The sequence below is a fragment of the Oryx dammah genome, unplaced genomic scaffold (genome assembly GCF_014754425.2).
Source record: "Oryx dammah isolate SB20612 unplaced genomic scaffold, SCBI_Odam_1.1 HiC_scaffold_1, whole genome shotgun sequence".
In the NCBI taxonomy this organism is placed as follows: Eukaryota; Metazoa; Chordata; class Mammalia; order Artiodactyla; family Bovidae; genus Oryx; species Oryx dammah.
In genome coordinates, this window is record NW_024070185.1 from 9,737,985 (window position 1) to 9,757,151 (window position 19,167).

The 19,167-nt window shown below is 41.7% G+C and overlaps 1 protein-coding gene across 1 annotated transcript in view; it reads left to right on the plus strand.

Moving 5' to 3' along the window:
* Positions 1-19,167, plus strand: part of INTS9 (integrator complex subunit 9) — a 129,809-nt gene that overhangs the window by 76,903 nt on the left and 33,739 nt on the right. The window lies entirely within an intron of this gene.

Genomic DNA, 19,167 nt, shown 5'->3' on the forward strand with positions numbered 1-19,167 from the left:
TTTTCCAGTTATTGACGAGACTCTTCTCTCCATTGTGTAGTCTTGCCTCCTTTGTTGTAGATTAATTGACCACAGGTGTGTGAATTTATTTCTGGCCTTTTTGTCCTCCTGCTGCATCGATCTATAATTCTGTTTTTATGCTAGTACTGTGCTGTCTTGATGACTATAGCTGTGTAATACAGCCTGAAGTTCAGGAAGCCTGATTCCTTTTGCTTTTCTTTCTCAACATTGCTTTGGCTATTCAGGGTCTTTTGTGTCTCCATACAACTTTTAAGATTTTTTTATCTAATTCAGTGAAAAATGACAGTCGTAGTTTGGTAAGGATTTCATTGAATCTGTATATTGCCTTGAGTAGTATAGTCATTTCAACAATATTGATTTCTTCCAATCCAAGAACATGGTATATTTGTCCCTGTGTTGGTGTCATCCTCAGTTTCTTTCATCAGTATCTTATACTTCTTGAAATACAGGTCTCTTGTCTTCTGTATTCCTAGGTATTTTACTCTTTTTCAATGCAGTGGTAAATGGGATTGTTTCTTTAATTTCTCTTTCTCATCTTTCATTGTTAGTGTATAGAAATGCAACAGATTTCTGTATATTAATTTTCTATACTGCAACTTTACCAAAGCATCAGCCTTTTAAATCTTTCTGATTTTAGTTTCTACAAACATTCTTTTTTGTTGTGTAAGAACATTAACATGAGGTATGTGCTGAGTCACTCAGTCGTGTCCAACTCTTTGCAGCCCCATGGACTGTGGCCCACCAGGCTCCTCTGTCCATGGGATTTTTCAGGCAAGAATACTGGAGTGGGTTGCCATTTCCTACTCTAGAACATAAGCTATACCCTTATAATAAAAGTGTGACTGTACAGTACATGGTTGTTGACTATAAGTGCAGTGTTGTGTAGCTGATCTCTAGAGCTTTTTCATCTTGCTTACCTGAAACTTTATGTCCTACTTTTTATCAAAGTTAGATCATTTGTGTCTGAACATTTAGGATCATCATTCCTCTATAAGATCATGCTGCCTTTAGGTCACCTCTGGGATTTAGAGATTTCCCAACACTTCCAATAACCAGAGCTAATGTATATAACGGAGATGGTTGCTCATTTACTCAGCAAATACTAATTTTTCAATATTTACTAAGGGCCTGCCATGTCAAGCACTCATCTAGGTGTTAAAGATTCAGTGCTGACCGACAAACAAAGTCTCCTCTCAGGGGTCAGGAGTCATATGATGAGAGAGAATGGCATGATGAAAAAAAATGAGCAAAATGCTTCCAGGTGGTGACGCAGGTACTGAAAACAGAGTTCTATCGAGAGTGATGGTCGCTAGTTTAACTTGGATGGTCAGAGAAAGCTTCCAGGGAAACATCTCATTGGAACTGAGACCTGGAGAAATGAGGCATGTAAAGCTGTGTGGGCGAAGTATGACAGAGACATGGCAGATGAGAGTTCCTAACACTAGAACAAGCTGGGCATGTCTGCAGAGCAGAGGACGCCCTTGTGATTGCAGTGTATGAAGTACGACCGTAACATGTCCAAGATGCCAAGCCCTGTAGGACTTCATGAGAAATTTGAATTGTATTTGAATGTATCAGTTCAGTTCAGTCGCTCAGTTGTGTCCGACTCTTTGCGACCCCATGAATCGCAGCACGCCAGGCCTCCCTGTCCATCACCAACTCCCGGAGTTCACTCAGACTCACGTCCATCGAGTCCGTGATGCCATCCAGCCATCTCATCCTCGGTCGTCCCCTTCTCCTCCTGCCCCCAATCCCTCCCAGCATCACAGTCTTTTCCAATGAGTCAACTCTTTGCATGAGGTGGCCAAAGTACTGGAGTTTCAGCTTTAGCATCATTCCTTCCAAAGAAATCCCAGGGCTGATCTCCTTCAGAATGGACTGGTTGGATCTCTTTGCAGTCCAAGGGACTCTCAAGACCCTTCTCGAACACCACGGTTCAAAGCATCAATTCTTCAGGACTCAGCTTTCTTCACAGTCCAACTCTCACATCCATACATGACCACAGGAAAAACCATAGCCTTGACTAGATGGACCTTAGTCGGCAAAGTAATATCTCTGCTTTTGAATATGCTGTCTAGGTTGGTCATAACTTTTCTTCCAAGGAGTAAGTGTCTTTTAATTTCATGGCTGCAGTCACCATCTGCAGTGATTTTTGGCGCCAAAAATAATAAAGTCTGACACTGTTTCCACTGCTTCCCCATCTATTTCCCATGAAGTGATGGGACCGGATGCCATTATCTTCATTTTCTGAATGTTGAGCTTTAAGCCAACTTTTTCACTCTCCACTTTCAGTTTCATCAAGAGGCTTTTTATAGTTCCTCTTCACTTTCTGCCATAAGGGTGGTATCATTTGCATATCTGAGGTTATTGATATTTCTTCTGGCAATCTTGATTCCAGCTTGTGTTTCTTCCAGCCCAGTGTTTCTCATGATGTACTCTGCATAGAAGTTAAATAAGCAGGGTGACAATATACAGCCTTGAGGGACTCCTTTTCCTATTTGGAACCAGTCTGTTGTTCCATGTCCAGTTCTAACTGTTGCTTCCTGACCTGCATATAGATTTCTCAAGAGGCAGGTCAGGTGGTCTGGTATTCTCATCTCTTTTAGAATTCTCCACAGTTTCTTGTGATCCACACAGTCAAAGGCTTTGGCATAGTCAGTAAAGCAGAAATAGATGTTTTTCTGGAACTCTCTTGCTTTTTTGATGATCCAGCAGATGTTGGCAATTTGATCTCTGGTTCCTCTGCCTTTTCTAAAACCAGCTTGAACATCTGGAAGTTCACGGTTCACATATTGCTGAAGCCTGGCTTGGAGAATTTTGAGCATTACTTTACTAGCATGTGAGATGAGTGCAACTGTGCAGTAGTTTGAGCATTCTTTGGCATTTCCTTTCTTTGGGATTGGAATGAAAACTGCCCTTTTCCAGTCCTGTGGCCACTGCTGAGTTTTCCAAATTTGCTGGCATATAGAGTGTAGCACTTTCACAGCATCATCTTTCAGGATTTGAAACAGTGCAACTGGAATTCCATCACCTCCACTAGCTTTGTTCCTAGTGATGCTTTCTAAGGCCCACTTGACTTCACATTCCAGGATGTCTGGCTCTAGGTGAGTGATCACACCATTGTAACAGACTGAAGCTTTTGGAAAGTTTTAAGTTAGTCATTCATTAACAGTCATATTGGCAAGAAGCTCAGTGTATAAGTATTGTTATAAGTGTTACTTCATTTTTTAGACATTTGTAAAGAATTTATTGTTCATTTTATAAATCTTTTCATGTTTATAAAAGGCCAGTTGAGTTCAGTTGCTCAGTCATATCCGACTCTTTGCGATCCCATGAATCGCAGCACACCAGGCCTCCCTGTCCATCACCAACTCCTGGAGTTTACTCAAACTCGTGTCCATTGAGTTGGTGATACAATCTAGCCATCTCATCCTGTCGTCCCCTTCTCCCGCCTTCAATCTTTCCCAGCATCAGGGTCTTTTCAAATGAGTCAGTTCTTCACATCGAGTGGCCAAAGTATTGACGTTTCAGCTTCAACATCAGTCCTTCCAGTGAATATTCAGGACTGATTTCCTTTAGGATGGACTGGTTGGATCTCCTTGCAGTCCAAGGGACTCTCAAGAGCCTCCTCCAACACCACAGTTCAAAAGCATCAATTCTTCAGCGCTCACTTTTCTTTATGGTCCAACTCTCATATCCATACATAACAACTGGAAAAAGGAAAAACCATAGCTTTGACTAGACGGACCTTTGTCGGCAAAGTAATGTCTCTGCTTTTGAATATGCTGTCTAGGTTGGTCATAGCTTCTCTTCCAAGGAGCAAGTGTCTTTTAATTTCATGGCTATAGTAACCATCTGCAATGATTTCAGAACCCCCCAAAATAAAGTCTGTCACTGTTTCCATTGTTTCCCATCTGTTTGCCATGAAGTGATGGGACCAGATGCCATGATCTTAGTTTTCTGAATGTTGAGTTTTAAGCCAGTGTTTTCACTCTCCTCTTTCACTTTCATCAAGAGGCTCTTTAATTCTTCTTCGCTTTTTGCCATAAGGGTGGTGTCATCTGCATATCTGAAGTTATTGATATTTCTCCCCGCAATCTTGATTCCAGCTTGTGCTTGCTCTAGCCCAGTGTTTCTCATGTTGTACTCTGCATATAAGTTAAATAAGCAGGGTGACAATATAAAGCCTTGACATACTCTTTTCCCAACTTGGAACCAGTCTGTTGTTCCATGTCCAGTTCCAACTGTTGCCTGCTAACCTGCATACAGATTTCTCAGGAGGCAAGTCAGGTGGTCTGGTATTTCCATCTCTTTCAGAATTTTACACAGTTTATTGTGATCCACACAGTCAAAGGCTTTGGCATAGTCAATAAAGAGAAGTAAATGTTTTTCTGGAACTCTAGTTTTTTCAGTGATCCATCAGATGTTGGCAATTTAATCTCTGGTTCCTCTGCTTTTTCTAAATCCAGGTTGAACATCTGGAAGTTCACAGTTCACTTACTGTTGAAGTCTGGCTTGGACCATTTTGAGCATTACTTTACTAGCGTGTGAGATGAGTGCAGTTGTGTGGTAGTTTGAACATTCTTTGGCATTGCTTTTCTTTGGAATTGGAATGAAAACTGACCATTTCCAGTCTTGTGGCCACTGCTGAGTTTTCCAAATTTGCTGGCATATTGACTATAGCACTTTCACAGCATCATCTTTTAGAATTTGATATAGCTCAACTGGAAATCCATCACCTCCACTAGCTTTTGTTCGTAGTGATGCTTCCTAAGGCCCACTTGACTTCACGTTCCAGGATGTCTGGCTCTAGGTTAATGAGCACACCATCGTGATTATCTGGATATAAAAGGTGGCACTAGTGTAAAGAACCCACCTGCCAGTTCAGGAGACATAAGAGATGTGGGTTTGATCCCTGGCTCCAGAAGGTCCCCTGGAGGAGGGCATGGCAATCCACTCCAGTGTTCTTGCCTGGAAAATGCCAGGGACAGGGAGCCTGGCAGATTACAGTCCATGGTCACAAAGAGCAGGACACGACTAAAGCCGCTTGGCACAGCGCACATGTCTTTCCATGTTTATAAAGGAGGGCAGTGGAGATTAGATAGTCAATGGATGATGGGTGGATAGATAGCTTGGTGAAATCCATATCCCATTTTAATATGAGAAAAAGAATGTTGTAAGTCTAGAACAATAGAATGCTCTGAGCTGCCACTCTGCTTTGCTTTCGTACCTTTTTTATAAGCAACTTTTACTTCAAGGTCTAGAAGGGGACAAGTCGCTATTTTTTCCTATAGCTAGCAGAATTCTGGGCCTTTCCCGCTTGCTGATATCAAAAGCCCATCAGTGTCATCTTAATCTGCTTCACTGAATCAAAATTTTGTATTGGCAGCTTCTATCATTCCTGATATATTCTCTCATAAAAGAAAGAAAGATTACTTGGCTGCCAGTTCTTCCGATTTGTCCTGCTTAGATCAAAGCCTTTACAGTACTATCGATGTAATTTCCAGTAAATTATTCTTACAAGATCCATAAATTTAAAGGGAAAAATAAGGTCTTGAAAGTAATGAGTAACATACCTAAGTAATTAATTTTAATCTCTAGCTGGCAACCACTATTGTATGTAAAAAAGAAAGTAAATTAGATTTTCTTCTGCCCAGATGATTGGATTCTGTATTGAATTAGCAGGGATAAGAAAAGATTTGAAAAAGCTCAGCAGTCTACTTCAGATGTCAGCAAACTGTGGTCCTTGAACCAAATTTGATCTCCCACCTGTTTTTGTTAATAATGTTTTGTTGACATATAGCCACACCCATTGTTTTATAGGTTGTTTGCAGCTGCTTACACCCTGTCACAGCAGTTATAAAGTTAGACTTTATATTAATAGTAAAGGGCCAATTCAGCTTTAGTAATGGAAGCCCATGAGCTAGGAAGAATGTGGCAGACTGTTATACTGATCTAATAAGAGAATGGAAATGAGACTTTGGATTAAGCCTGAAATAGTAAGGATGGAAAGGTAAGTTAAAACATTGGCGAATCTTAAATTCAGCAAATTTCTTGAATGCCTACTATCTTCGGGGAAGGAAAAATACAAGGCAGAGATTTCATACCTGGATGACTCAGAGAATGGTGATAATGACACGAATCCAGTTGACAAGGAGGACTTGGCCAGGGGTGGTCATTAGCTGCAGAAGAGGACAGTGGGTATGACGAATGGGAATTAGAGAGAACCTGAGACAAATGAAAATGCAGAGCTGGGCCTTGGGCGTGAAGGCAAGCCTGGAGACGAACTGGAGAGCCATCGGAGTTTTTTAAATATAAGTGCTGAGGACTGAAGACTGAGCTGTGGGAAACTGTTAAAGTTTGATAAGTACTTTGTCATTTATATCTAAGTATATCATAATTTCCTTCTTAATGTTCCTGATTTAAATAACCAGAGTTTATTTTATAGTATACTTCTGTTTGTGTCAAGCCTATCCAGTATGGTTAGACTTAGAGTTAAACAAGACTTTTGTCATATCATGGTTAGGTTTCAGGAGTCTATTCTAATTTTTTTGTGTGTTACAATAAGAATTTACAGATTCATTGAAATTTGTTCAGGCTTACTTTGAAACACAATCCTTTTTTTTGTAAATGTTTACATATATTGGAAAAGACTGTATTCACTGCTGAATGAAAATTTTTTCCATATATATTTATCCCTTTGAATCTGTTGTGTTTTTAATTCTCATATCTTTGCTCAGCTACCAGTATCTGAAAAAGATGTGTTATTTGTTGATTTATCTGTTTATATTTTAAGCCATATACTCAGGGGTATGTGTTCATGTTATCATTATGTCTTGTTGATCAATTGCTCATTCTATCAGAATGTTTCCTTTTTTTCTCTATCAACACAACATTAAAAGCCAGGAGTCTTTTTCATTTCTACACTTGCTGCTAGTGTTTTTCGTCCTTTTTCCCCCCACTCTTTCTATGTCCTTTTCTAGTGAATCCCTTGTAGACAACATAGTAAAGAATTTTTTTTTTCTTTTTTAATCTACAGAGTCTCTTTGATTAGTGAAACCTATTTATGTTTCTTAAATCACTATTTGGGTCTTGTTTTTGCCATCTTCACATTTTTTTAGTTCATTCTTTCCCCTGTGTTTTCTTGCCTTTTTTTAGAAGACTAAATTTCTTTTTGCAAGTTTGAACATATTTGTCTATTTTTTTCATTTTCAATTTTATACTGAAGCATAGTTGACTCATAGGAATCATAGAAAAATCTGGCTTACACCCAACATTCAAAAAGCTAAGATTATGGCATCTGGTCCCATCACTTCATGACAAATAGGTGGAGAAACAATGGAAACAGTGGCAAATTTTATTTTCCCAGGCTTCAAAATCATTGCAGACAGTGCCTGCAGCCACGAAATTAAAAGACACTTGCTCCTTGGAAGAAAAACTATGACAGACCTTGACAGTGTATTAAAAAGCAGAGACATTACTTTGCTGACGAAAGTCCATGTTGTCAAAGCTAGGTTTTTCCAGTAGTCATGTACTGGATGTAAGGGTTGGACCATAAAGAAGGCTGAGCACTGAAAAGTTGATGCTTTAGAATTGTGGTGCTGGAGAAGACTCTTGAGTCCCTTGGTCTGCAAGGAGGTCAAACCAGTCAATCCTAAAGGAAATTAGCCCTGAATATTATTAGAAGGACTTATACTAAAGCTCTGATACTTTGGCCACCTAATGGGAAGAGCCAACTCATTGGAAAAGACCCTGATTGAGAGCAGGAGGACACGAGGACAACAGAGGATGAGATGGTTGGATGGAATCACTTACTCAGTGGACATGAGTTTGAGAAAACTTTAGGAGATAGTGAAGGATAGGGAAGCCTGGTGTGCTGCAGTCCATGGGTTTGCGAAGAATCAGACACGATTGAGCTACTGAACAACAGTGGTTGATTCAGTGTTGTGTTTGTTTCAGGTGTACAGCAAAGTGATTCCTTTATACATGTATCTGTTCCTTTTCAAATTCTTTTCCCTTCTAAGTTGTTACATAATATTGAGCGGTGTTACCTGTGTTACACAGTAGATCCCTGTTTGTTATCTGTGTATATCTTACTCTCCAGTTTATTTTCTGGGATTCTCTTTATCACTGTCTCTTCCTCTAGAGCTAGTTTCCTCTTGTCCCTTTCATCTTTTTTCTCTTCTTTCCTCCCACCTCTCCCCTACCCACCATTGTCAGTAGTATCTAGGAATTTAGTCTCAGGCTATTTAAAACTCCAGAAAATAGTGAAGGACAGGGAAGCCTGGTGTGCTGCAGTCCATAGGGTCACAGAGTTGGGCATGGCTTAGTGACTGAACATCAACAGGGTGGTGAACATGTTTAGACAACAGTGAACTTTGTTCTTTTTTTTTTTTTCCAACCTTATTTCCCATAAAGCTCACAATCCTCCTAGATTTACTTTTCTTTTTCCAGGAATAATTGAGGAATGTTCACCATGAAGGCCTTAAAATGGTAATCCTTATGAGATTTTAAACTACTGAGAATATGTTTAAATTTTCCTCACACTTAAATGATAGCTTTTAACATTTGGAGAAGGAAATGGCAACCCACTCCAGTACTCTTGCCTGGAAAATCCCATGGACAGAGGAGTCTGGTAGGCTGCAGTCCACGGGGTCGCAAAGAGTCGGACACGACTGAGCGACTTCACTTTGACTGTCACATGAGAGCTTAAGTGAAAGTGAAAGTCGCTCAGTCGTGTCCAACTCTTTGTGACCCCATAGACTATTCAGTCCATGGAATTCTCCAGGCCAGAAGACTGGAGTGGGTATCCTTTCCCTTATCCAGGGGATCTTCCCAACCCAGGGATCGAACCCAAGTCTCCTGCATTGCAGGCGAATTCTTTACCAGCTGAGCCACAAGGGAAGCCCAAGAATACTGCAGTGGGTAGCCTATCCCTTCTCCAGCAATCTTCCCTACCCAGGAATTGAACCAGGGTCTCCTGCATTGCAGGCCGGTTCTTTACCAACTGAGCTATCAGGGAAGCCCTAATAAATGATAGCTTAGATAGATATAAAATTAAAGGGAAAAAATCTTTGAACCTATAACCCTATGAAACTATTCCTTCATTTTCCACTTGTACCCTTATTGCATTGAAGAATTGCAAACCCTTCAGATTTGTGTTCATCTGTGGGATATGCTTGTAGAATTTTCCCTTTATCCTCAATGCTTAAATTTCACTGTGATGTATTTTAAATGTGTATTTTCTCCTGTTTGTTTTCCTGTCTGTTTTTCCTGTAAGATCTTCCAATTTCCTTTAATGTAGAAAAATTCTTTAATCGTTGTTTAAAGTATTTATTTCTTCTGGTTGATTTTTTTTCATCTTGAAGAACTTCTAGTATATAGATATTGATAAGTCTGTGTTTTCTTTTATATTTCTCATCTCTTTACAGCCTCCTGCTTCAACTTATGAGTTCATTCTTTAGCTATATCCATACTGCTCTTCAACCTGTGTATTGAATTCTTTACTTCAATGATTATATTTCCATATACAGTATCTCCAAATGTTGCTTTTTATACTTTTTTAAATACTTATTTTTATTTATTTGGCTGCACTAGATCTTGTTGTAACACATGGGATATTTAGTTCCCCAACCAGGGATCAAACCCAGGCCCCCCTGCATTGAGAGCCTGGAGTCTTAGCCGCTGGACCACCAGGGAAGCCCTATACTTATTTTTATTTTACTTACTCATTTTTACTTTATTTGTGCATGGCCTTTTTTTAATGTAAATGCTGCTGTTCCATCTGGTTAGTTAATTCTCTGTGTAGGGTGGGTTTTTAGCTTATTGTTTTTAGTAGACATTATTCGTCAGTCGTCTGGTTTTATTTCCCTGTCAGCTGTTACCGCTTACCTGCCTCTCAGGGAAACCCTCTTGTACCTCAGCTCCAGACACTGCTTTTTCCCCAGAATTTGTCTCTCTGACTTGTTACCACTTAGCCTTGTGGGGTGAAGGGAGTAAGCAAGGGCTTGTGGGTGTGTCTGCACCTTCTGTGAAATTTCATGCCGCTGTTCCAGTATTTTCTCCCTCGCAGTATGTTGGAGCAGGCTGCCATCTGCCAGGGGTACTGCAGAGGAGAAGGGTCAAAGAGTTCTCTTCCCAGCCCCTGTTCTTCCCTCAGTGCCCAACCCTTTTTGGCTCTGGCTCCTCCTGGCGTGGTGCAATCCATGGGATTGCAGAGTCGGACGTGACTTACCGACTGAACAACGACGACACCACTTTGTCCCCATTCCAGGACCCATGTCTCTCTGGGAATTTATTCTAGTTTTTCAGTTTCTCAAAATTTGTCATTTGCCTTTCTTTCTATGCTATCCCTGAAATTCTACAAGACAGCCAGCAGCTTGTGTTTATGCTCTATCTTGTCAAGATTTTTCATCTTGTTTTAAATTAATATTATTTTCTAAGTCATTTAGTTGTATCCAACTATTTGTGACCGCATGGACCATAGCCCTCCAGGCTCCTCTGTCCATGGGATTCTCCAGGCAAGAACACTGGCATGGGTTGCCATTTTCTTCTCCAGATGTATCTGTTAGAACAGTAATTTATGTTTATTATAGTAATTTTGTGTGTGACTGTATTAGTTGCTCAGTCCTATCCCATTCTTTCAGCCCCATGGACCCCATAGCCCACCAGGCTCCTCTGTCTGTGGGATTCTCCAGGCAAGAATACTGACATGGGTTGCCATTTTCTTCTCCAGATATATCTGTTAGAACAGTAATTTAGGTTTGTTACAGTAATTTTCTGTGTTACTGTGTTAGTTGCCCAGTCCTATCCCACTCTTTTCGGCCCCGTGGACCCCATAGCCCACCAGGCTCCTCTGTCCATGGGATTCTCCAGGTAAGAATACTGGAGTGGGTTGCCATTCCCTTTTCTTCCTGATCCAGGCTTCAAACCCGGGTCTCCTGCCTGGTAGGAAGATTCTTAACCATCTGAGCCACTTATTTTAGTAGTTTTGGAAAATATAAAATTCTCATAGGGGAAAAAAAATGTACTTAAGATTAAGAGAGAATTTACAGCCTGCTTTTCTGCTCTTTCTGATTTAATGAACTTTTCTTAGATGATTAGGTCTACCATGTGATATTTGATAGCTCCTTAATTCCATCATATGGATCTACAGTAAAGTATTTAACTGTTTTATCACTGTCAGACATTTAAATTATTTAAAGCTTTTTTTTTTTTCCAAACAACATCTTCTTCAAACAGATATGCCCAGAAAGAGGGCATTGGACACAGTTTAAAAACTATAATACTATTAGCACAGAATAAACAGCAACCATTGGATGGGCCCCCTGAAGGCATTAGCAATAACTAGAGAGCACTTTTAGTTATTAGAGCCACAGCCCTTTTGGCCTTCGAAATGAAATTAATGGATTTGCTTGTGCATTGCGAACCAACATTTGAACACTAATTTTTCTATTATGATGGTTTGAAAAGGCAACTTAATACCCATTATTTCAGTAGTTTCCTGGCTATTCTGCCTGACTTCAGGGGTGCGGATTGAGTTTTAGATGTGAAAATCACCAGTATAAAAAGGCAAAACCTGCATATACCCAGACATGGGGAGCTGCAGAATTTGGGGGTCATTTTAGAGGCTGGCCTAGGACAGGACAGATACTCAAGCAAGGCTAAAAATATATATATATATTTTTTGTTGTTGTTTTAATATTGATTTATTTGACTGTGCCAGGTCTCCGTTGCTGCCTCTGGGCTCTAGATCGAATTCTCCAACCTGCAATAGAGCCGAGGGCCCCTGCATGGGAAATGCAGAGTCTTAGCTACTGGACGACCAGGGAAGTCCCAAGGCTAAAATTTGAAGTGTGGAACTTTAAAGTTAGTGGTAGACATTTGTTGGTGTTGTTCGTATTAGCAGTGCTTTAGGGTTTGCGTTTGGTTCATTTATGATTTTGATCTTTTCCCATCCTTCTCCTAACCACGAAAGGGACCTGGAAAGGTGTCCAAACCCCTTCAGCCCTCCTGCCCTGAGGACTCTACCTTACATCCTTGCCTGGAACAAAAATAGGGAGTCCAGGCTTGGTCAGTCACCAGGCTAATTCCTTTAACACTGGGCCTTGAGGCTCAAACAGGTGGTTCTCCGGTTGCCAAATGGGTGGTGGGTATCTGTAAGAATGGGAGGAGAGAGATTTCGACAGCAGAGGCTCCCTGTGGAAACTTCTGCCTTAGAGCAGTGGTTCTTTTCTTTCTTTCTTTCTTTAATATTTATTCATTTATTTGACTGTGCTGGGTCTTAGTTGCATCATGTGGGATCCAATTCCCTGACCAGGGATTGAACCTGGGCCCCCTGCATTAGGAACATGGAGTCTTAGCCGTGGGACCACCAGGGAAGTCCATAGAGCAATGGTTCTTAACATTTTGTGGGTCACAGCCTCAAAATCCTGGTAGTAAGAATCTGATAAGAACTGTTAATAAAAAAAAAATCTATTGCACATCTGTATGACATTTTACATTTATTTTCTGAAGACTGAGCTTATAGAGTCTTTAGAAGCCCATTGTTATTCATCAGGTTGAGAATCTCTGACATAGAACATTGGAAAGAAAATTTTTTCTTTGTAAGAAATAAAATTTTTTAAAAATCAATTGAGATTTTCTGCCTAGTCAGTACCCTGAAGCCTCTGGTGGTCACAGTGGGAATTCCTTCTTGCCCTTAGGGGTGGAAGAGGCTGGTGGCCAGCCTGAGAGAATGTTTTCTTCTAGCACACCACCTGTATTTTCTTTGCCTCCTCTTCCTGACCCTTCTCCATCTGGGGTGCAGGGAGATGCTCCCCCTGGTCAGTTTTCCTGAGGTCTTAAAGTCTTTGGCAGTAATAAATGTAAATGTAGATTCTTCTCTTAATTCTGAAGAAAATATCTCAAATTTGGAGTCTCTGAGTCAGGTGTTTAGAGTTAAGACAGTTGCTTGGGTAGGTTTGTTTTACTCTGTTTCGTTTTCTACATTTTTCTTCTTCCCTCTGAATTCCCCAAGTGTTTTGTTGTTTATGCAGTTCTCTGATCTGGATGCTCGAGAATAAAAGCTTTCTGGTTTTTTGTTTGTTTGGTTGATTGATTTTTCTAATGCATTTTATTGTAATAAATCTGTGACTTGCTCCAGCTCTTCATGTGGATGTACATGTTAGCTTTTCTCAGCCACTCCTTAGTCTTCTAAGGAATTAATTCTTGAAGGAATTCATTTCCTTCAAGATATTCTCAGGAAATATCTGTAGGCTGCTGCTTCTCCCTCTGTGCCTGGCCTTATGGAGATCTTACAATCAGTCAGGTTCAGTCCTTGGGAATTTTCTGGAAGTGTCTGACTTTCCCTCATACAGAACACAAGGCATTAAAACCACTTGCTTACCTGGTGCCTAGCGTAGAGCTGGAGATGAAGGTCAACACAAAGATATTTTCCTGCCTCCACAGAAGCCAGACTTCAGGATAGCCTGTTGAGGCTGCCTGTGCTCCTCTGGCCGGCTGGCCCCATGGAACACCTGGACTTCAGTTCTCTGCTACCTTCTGTCGCATCAGAGCCCACTATGTGAGAGCCAGGCCTGGGCCTAGTATTGACCCTTCAGGAGGAGGCAGTCTGAAAAAAATCACTTCTCTTCTTTGGGTCTCAGTTCCTCTACGGAGACCAGATGACTGAGTCTCTAGTAACACATCTCTCTGCAGCAGTCCCTTGGATATGTCCACGAAGGGCCCACTCCTCCTGAGAAAGGACACAGCCATGTCCCAAAAATGTTATTTAAGAAAGATGTCTGGGACAAACCAACACATACTGCTCCCCACCTTAGTTGCCAAGGCCGCAGGAAGCTTTCTCCTCTCCATGGACGTGGTCCCAAGTTGTCCCAAAGCCTCAGCTTCCTCGGGTCAGTCCTGAGGAAACAAAGCTCTGTCCTCACTGGGGAGGCGGTGCCAACCAATGAGAGTTAAACCTAATGTAATATATTTAAGGGCAGGAGCAGTGAGGAAGCTGAGCTACAAAGAGTCCGTGATTGGTTTGAAGGATTGGACTCGGGAAACAGATCCCATGGAGCAAGGAGGCAGAGACTGGACCACTAATGGACTCCTGTCTTTTTTCTACACATACTGTTTGGTTTCTAACCTGGCAGAGAATTTCCTTCTCTCAGACTTAATATGCACTGCTTACATGCCTTCATCTCTTTGTTCGTTCCTTCCTTCCCTCATCTAGTCTGTGGTATTTCTTAACCTCCTGCTTTAGACAGGGGGCTGTGCTCAACTGTAAGGGAAACATAAATGGGGAGGTGCTAGATTTACACAGGTTACCGGAGAGGAAGAAGATGGGTGCCCACAGGACTTTCTCCAGGGTCCAAGTGATGGGTCCTGTCAGGTTAGAAATCCAGACAAGGGCTGTGGGGATTCAGAAGTGAGGCACATTCCTTCCCACTGGGAATCAAGGAGACACCAGAGAAGAGTGGGCTCTAATTGGCATCAGAAAGCTGGATATGATGTGTGGGACTATCAATAACCTCAGATACACAGATGCCACCACCCTTAAGGCAGAAAGTGAAGAAGAACTAAAGAGCCTCTTGATGAAAGTGAAAGAGGAGAGTGAAAACGTTGGCTTAAGCTCAACATTCAGAAAACGAAGATCATGGCATCCGGTCCCATCACTTCATGGGAAATAGATGGAGAAACAGTGGAAACAGTGGCAGACTTTATTTTTGGGGGCTCCAGAATCACTGCAGATGGTGACTGCTGCCATGAAATTAAAAGACACTTGCTCCTTGGAAGAAAAGTTATGACCAACCTAGACAGCATATTAAAAAGCAGAGACATTACTTTGTCAACAAAGGGCCGTCTAGTCAAGGCTATGGTTTTACCAGTAGTCATGTATGGATATGAGAGTTGGACCATAAAGAAAGATGAGCGCTGAAGAATTGATACTTTTGAACTGTGGTGTTGAAGAAGACTCTTGAGAGTCCCTTGGACTGCAAGGAGATCCAGCCAGTCTATCCTAAAGGAGATCAGTCGTGAGTGTTCATTGGAAAGAATGATGCTGAAGCTGAAGCTCCAATACTTTGGCCACCTGATGCGAAGAGCTGACTCATTTGAAAAAACCCTGATGCTGGGAAAGATTGAAGGCGGGAGGAGAGGGGGGGCAACAGAGGATGAGATGGTTGGATGGCATCACCAACTCAATGGAGATGAGTTTGAGCAGACTCCAGGAGTTGGTGATGGACAGGGAGGCCTGGTGTGCTGTGGTCCCTGGGGTTGTGAAGAGTTGGACACGACTGAGCAACTGAACTGAACTGAGGAATCCACAAGAAATGTCTGAGTTAGTTACAGGGCTAAATCTGTGACCATCCAGTGTGACTCAGTCATAAAGTATTTTATAACAACCAAATTGGTGCTAGTCATGTTGTCGCACTGCTTTTCTTTTTTATTATGGGCATTTAATCTTTAAAGGAACATGGTGGTAATGGCTGAGGTTCAGAGATGATGGTGTTTTCAAGGCCAGAATTGCTACTGATTCATTGTTTAGATTAGTTGTCTTTAATTAACCTTTTGGAGATCATGGCCCCAAACGACAACCCAATTAAATCTGTGGGAGAATGTGTATCAGTTCAGTTCAGTTCAGTTGCTCAGTCGTGTCTGACTCTTTGCGACCCCATGAATCGCAGCACGCCAGGCCTCCCTGTCCATCACCATCTCCCGGAGTTCACTCAGACTCACGTCCATCGAGTCCGTGATGCCATCCAGCCATCTCATCCTCCATCTTCCCCTTCTCCTCCTGCACCCAATCCCTCCCAGCATCAGAGTCTTTTTCAATGAGTCAACTCTTTGCATGAGGGGGCCAAAGTACTGGAGTTTCAGCTTTAGCATCATTCCTTCCAAAGAAATCCCAGGGCTGATCTCCTTCAGAATGGACTGGTTGGATCTCCTTGCAGTCCAAGGGACTCTCAAGAGTCTTCTCCAACACCACAGTTCAAAAGCATCAATTCTTCGGCACTCAGCTTTCTTCACAGTCCAACTCTCACATCCATACATGACCACAGGAAAAACCATAGCCTTGACTAGACGGACCTTAGTCGGCAAAGTAATGTCTCTGCTTTTGAATATACTATCTAGGTTGCTCATAACTTTTCTTCCAAGGAGTAAGCGTCTTTTAATTTCATGGCTGCAGTCACCATCTGCAGTGATTTTGGAGCCCCCCAAAATAAAGTCTGACACTGTTTCCACTGCTTCCCCATCTATTTCCCATAAAGTGATGGGACCGGATGCCATGATCTTCGTTTTCTGAATGTTGAGCTTTAAGCCAACTTTTTCGCTCTCCTCTTTCACTTTCATCAAGAGGCTTTTGAGTTCCTCTTCACTTTCTGCCATAAGGGTGGTGTCATCTGCATATCTGAGGTTATTGATATTTCTTCTGGCAATCTTGATTCCAGCTTGTGTTTCTTCCAGTCCAGCGTTTCTCATGATGTACTCTGCATATAAGTTAAATAAGCAGGGTGACAATATACAGCCTTGAGGGACTCCTTTTCCTATTTGGAACCAGTCTGTTGTTCCATGTCCAGTTCTAACTGTTGCTTCCTGACCTGCATACAGATTTCTCAAGAGGCAGGTCAGGTGGTCTGGTATTCTCATCTCTTTTAGAATTCTCCACAGTTTCTTGTGATCCACACAGTCAAAGGCTTTGGCATAGTCAGTAAAGCAGAAATAGATGTTTTTCTGGAACTCTCTTGCTTTTTTGATGATCCAGCAGATGTTGGCAATTTGATCTCTGGTTCCTCTGCCTTTTCTAAAACCAGCTTGAACATCTGGAAGTTCACGGTTCACATATTGCTGAAGCCTGGCTTGGAGAATTTTGAGCATTACTTTACTAGCATGTGAGATGAGTGCAACTGTGCAGTAGTTTGAGCATTCTTTGGCATTTCCTTTCTTTGGGATTGGAATGAAAACTGCCCTTTTCCAGTCCTGTGGCCACTGCTGAGTTTTCCGAATTTGCTGGCATATTGAGCGCAGCACTTTCACAGCAGCATCTTTCAGGATTTGAAACAGCTCAACTGGAATGCCATCACCTCCACTAGCTTTGTTCCTAGTGATGCTTTCTAAGGCCCACTTGACTTCACTTTCCAAGATGTCTGGCTCTAGATTAGTGATCACATCATCATGATTATCTGGGTCGTGAAGAATATGTATAGGGAGACAGAATTGTTTGTACAATTTTAGGAGGTTCTGAGGGCCTCTGAATCCCCTATTTGCCCTGTGAATCGTTACTGGCTTAGTCTAATAAGGTCTTTATAAAATTGCTGTCCTTTTAAGCTAAGTGTGTGTGTGTGTGTGTGTGTGTGTTAGTCAGTCATGTCCAACTCTTTGTGACCCCATGAACTGTAGCCCGCCAGGCTCCTCTGTCCGTGGAATTCTCCAGGCAAGAATACTGGTTTGTTTTGTTTTAGTCGCTCAGTCGTGTCCGACTCTTTTGTGACCCCAAGAACTACAGCCCGCCAGACTCCTCTGTCCGTGGGATTCTCCAGGCAAGAATACTGGAGTTGGTTGCTATTCCCTTCTCCAGGGATCTTCATGACCTCAGGGTCAAACTGGGAACTCCTGCTTTGCTGGCAGATTCTTTACCATCTGAGCTACCTGGAAAGGCCTTCTCATCCATAAGTTAAATATACTGCCCAACAAAGCTTGGTCCCTTTGATCTCCATTCCAGTTTCCTTCTTGACATAGGCACACAGTGAGCATTCCCATGCTCCTCACACATCAGTTACTATAAACCTCTGTGCTTTACTTCCCCTTCCCTCCTCTGGAAACAATGAATGTACATGTGTTTGTTGAGAAGGCGAATACGCCAGGTCAGTTCTGCCTGAGCAGAAGAAAAGCTCTTACACGCATTGTTGTGTCTGTGCAAATAGCAGTTAGAAGCTGCTCAACATAGTTGTCACAACTGTACAACTCCTGTATCCATGTTTTAAAAAAAAGCTTTTCACATTATTAAGCAACTTATCCATCCACAATCATGTTATTTAAAAAAATTAATGAAGTCCATATGTCCATGCAGATATAAGATGCCGAAGGATGATACAAAAGGCATGTGGACTCAGAAATAGCAATGTAGGTGGTAGGTCTTGGCTGCACTGCTATTTGAAATTGTACTGAGAAATTTGGATAGGAAAGAGGAGGGATAATGTTTATCCCTCCTGTTTTTTCCTTCTGATGTTCTAATGAGTAGGTTAAATGAAATTGAGCAAAAGATACATTACAAAATGAAAACATTGATGAGCTCTCTAGCATCTTGGTCTTTGGACCTTCTATTTTTCCCCTTTCTATTCCTCTTATTAATACTTTAATACTTTAAAATTTTTATTTTTATGCAGTTTTAAAAAATATTTATTTGGCTGTACCAGGTCTTAGTTGCAGAAGGTGGAATCTTCAATCTGCAGTGAAACATGAAGGATCTTGAGTTGCAGCCTATGGGATCTAGTTCCCTGACCAGTGATCAAACCCAGGCCCCCTGCATTGGAAGCACGAAGTCTTAGCCACTGGACCACCGGGGAAGTCCCTATTTTTATACAATTTTAAAAGAGTACTATTTACAGTTATTATAAAATATTGGCTACATTCCTCATGTTGTACAATACATCCTTGCATGGGCCTTCATTTTTGTTTCCAGTTTTAATCCTGATTTATTTGGAAGAGGTACTTCGTATTTTTTTTAAATGCTCTGAAAGCAGTCAGAATGAAATTCAAAAATAGAACAACCTAAGGATTGCATAACATTGTGCTATAGGACTCCATAGGCTACAGGAAGATCATGTAAATTAGCTCATGAGACTCTGAGAAATCCCTGAAGGGAGACAGGTCATTTTATAAGAAACCCAGCCCCGAGGCTTGGCTGAGGTCCCCTACTGGTAGTGGAATTGAAAGGGGCTTTAGATTTCTGGTTCCTGATCCACTGTCTGTCCTCTCTCCTCTGCCACTGACTCCTGGGGAAAAGCACCCCAGCTTTTTGAGTCTCGACCTCTGTATTTCCACAGCATTCCCAGTTTCCTGTACGTGGCAGACCTGTTTTGAGAACCAGACTGTACAGTGCAGTGGATGTCAGGGCGTGATCTCCAGACCACCATCGACCTCCCCACTAGGAGCATCTCC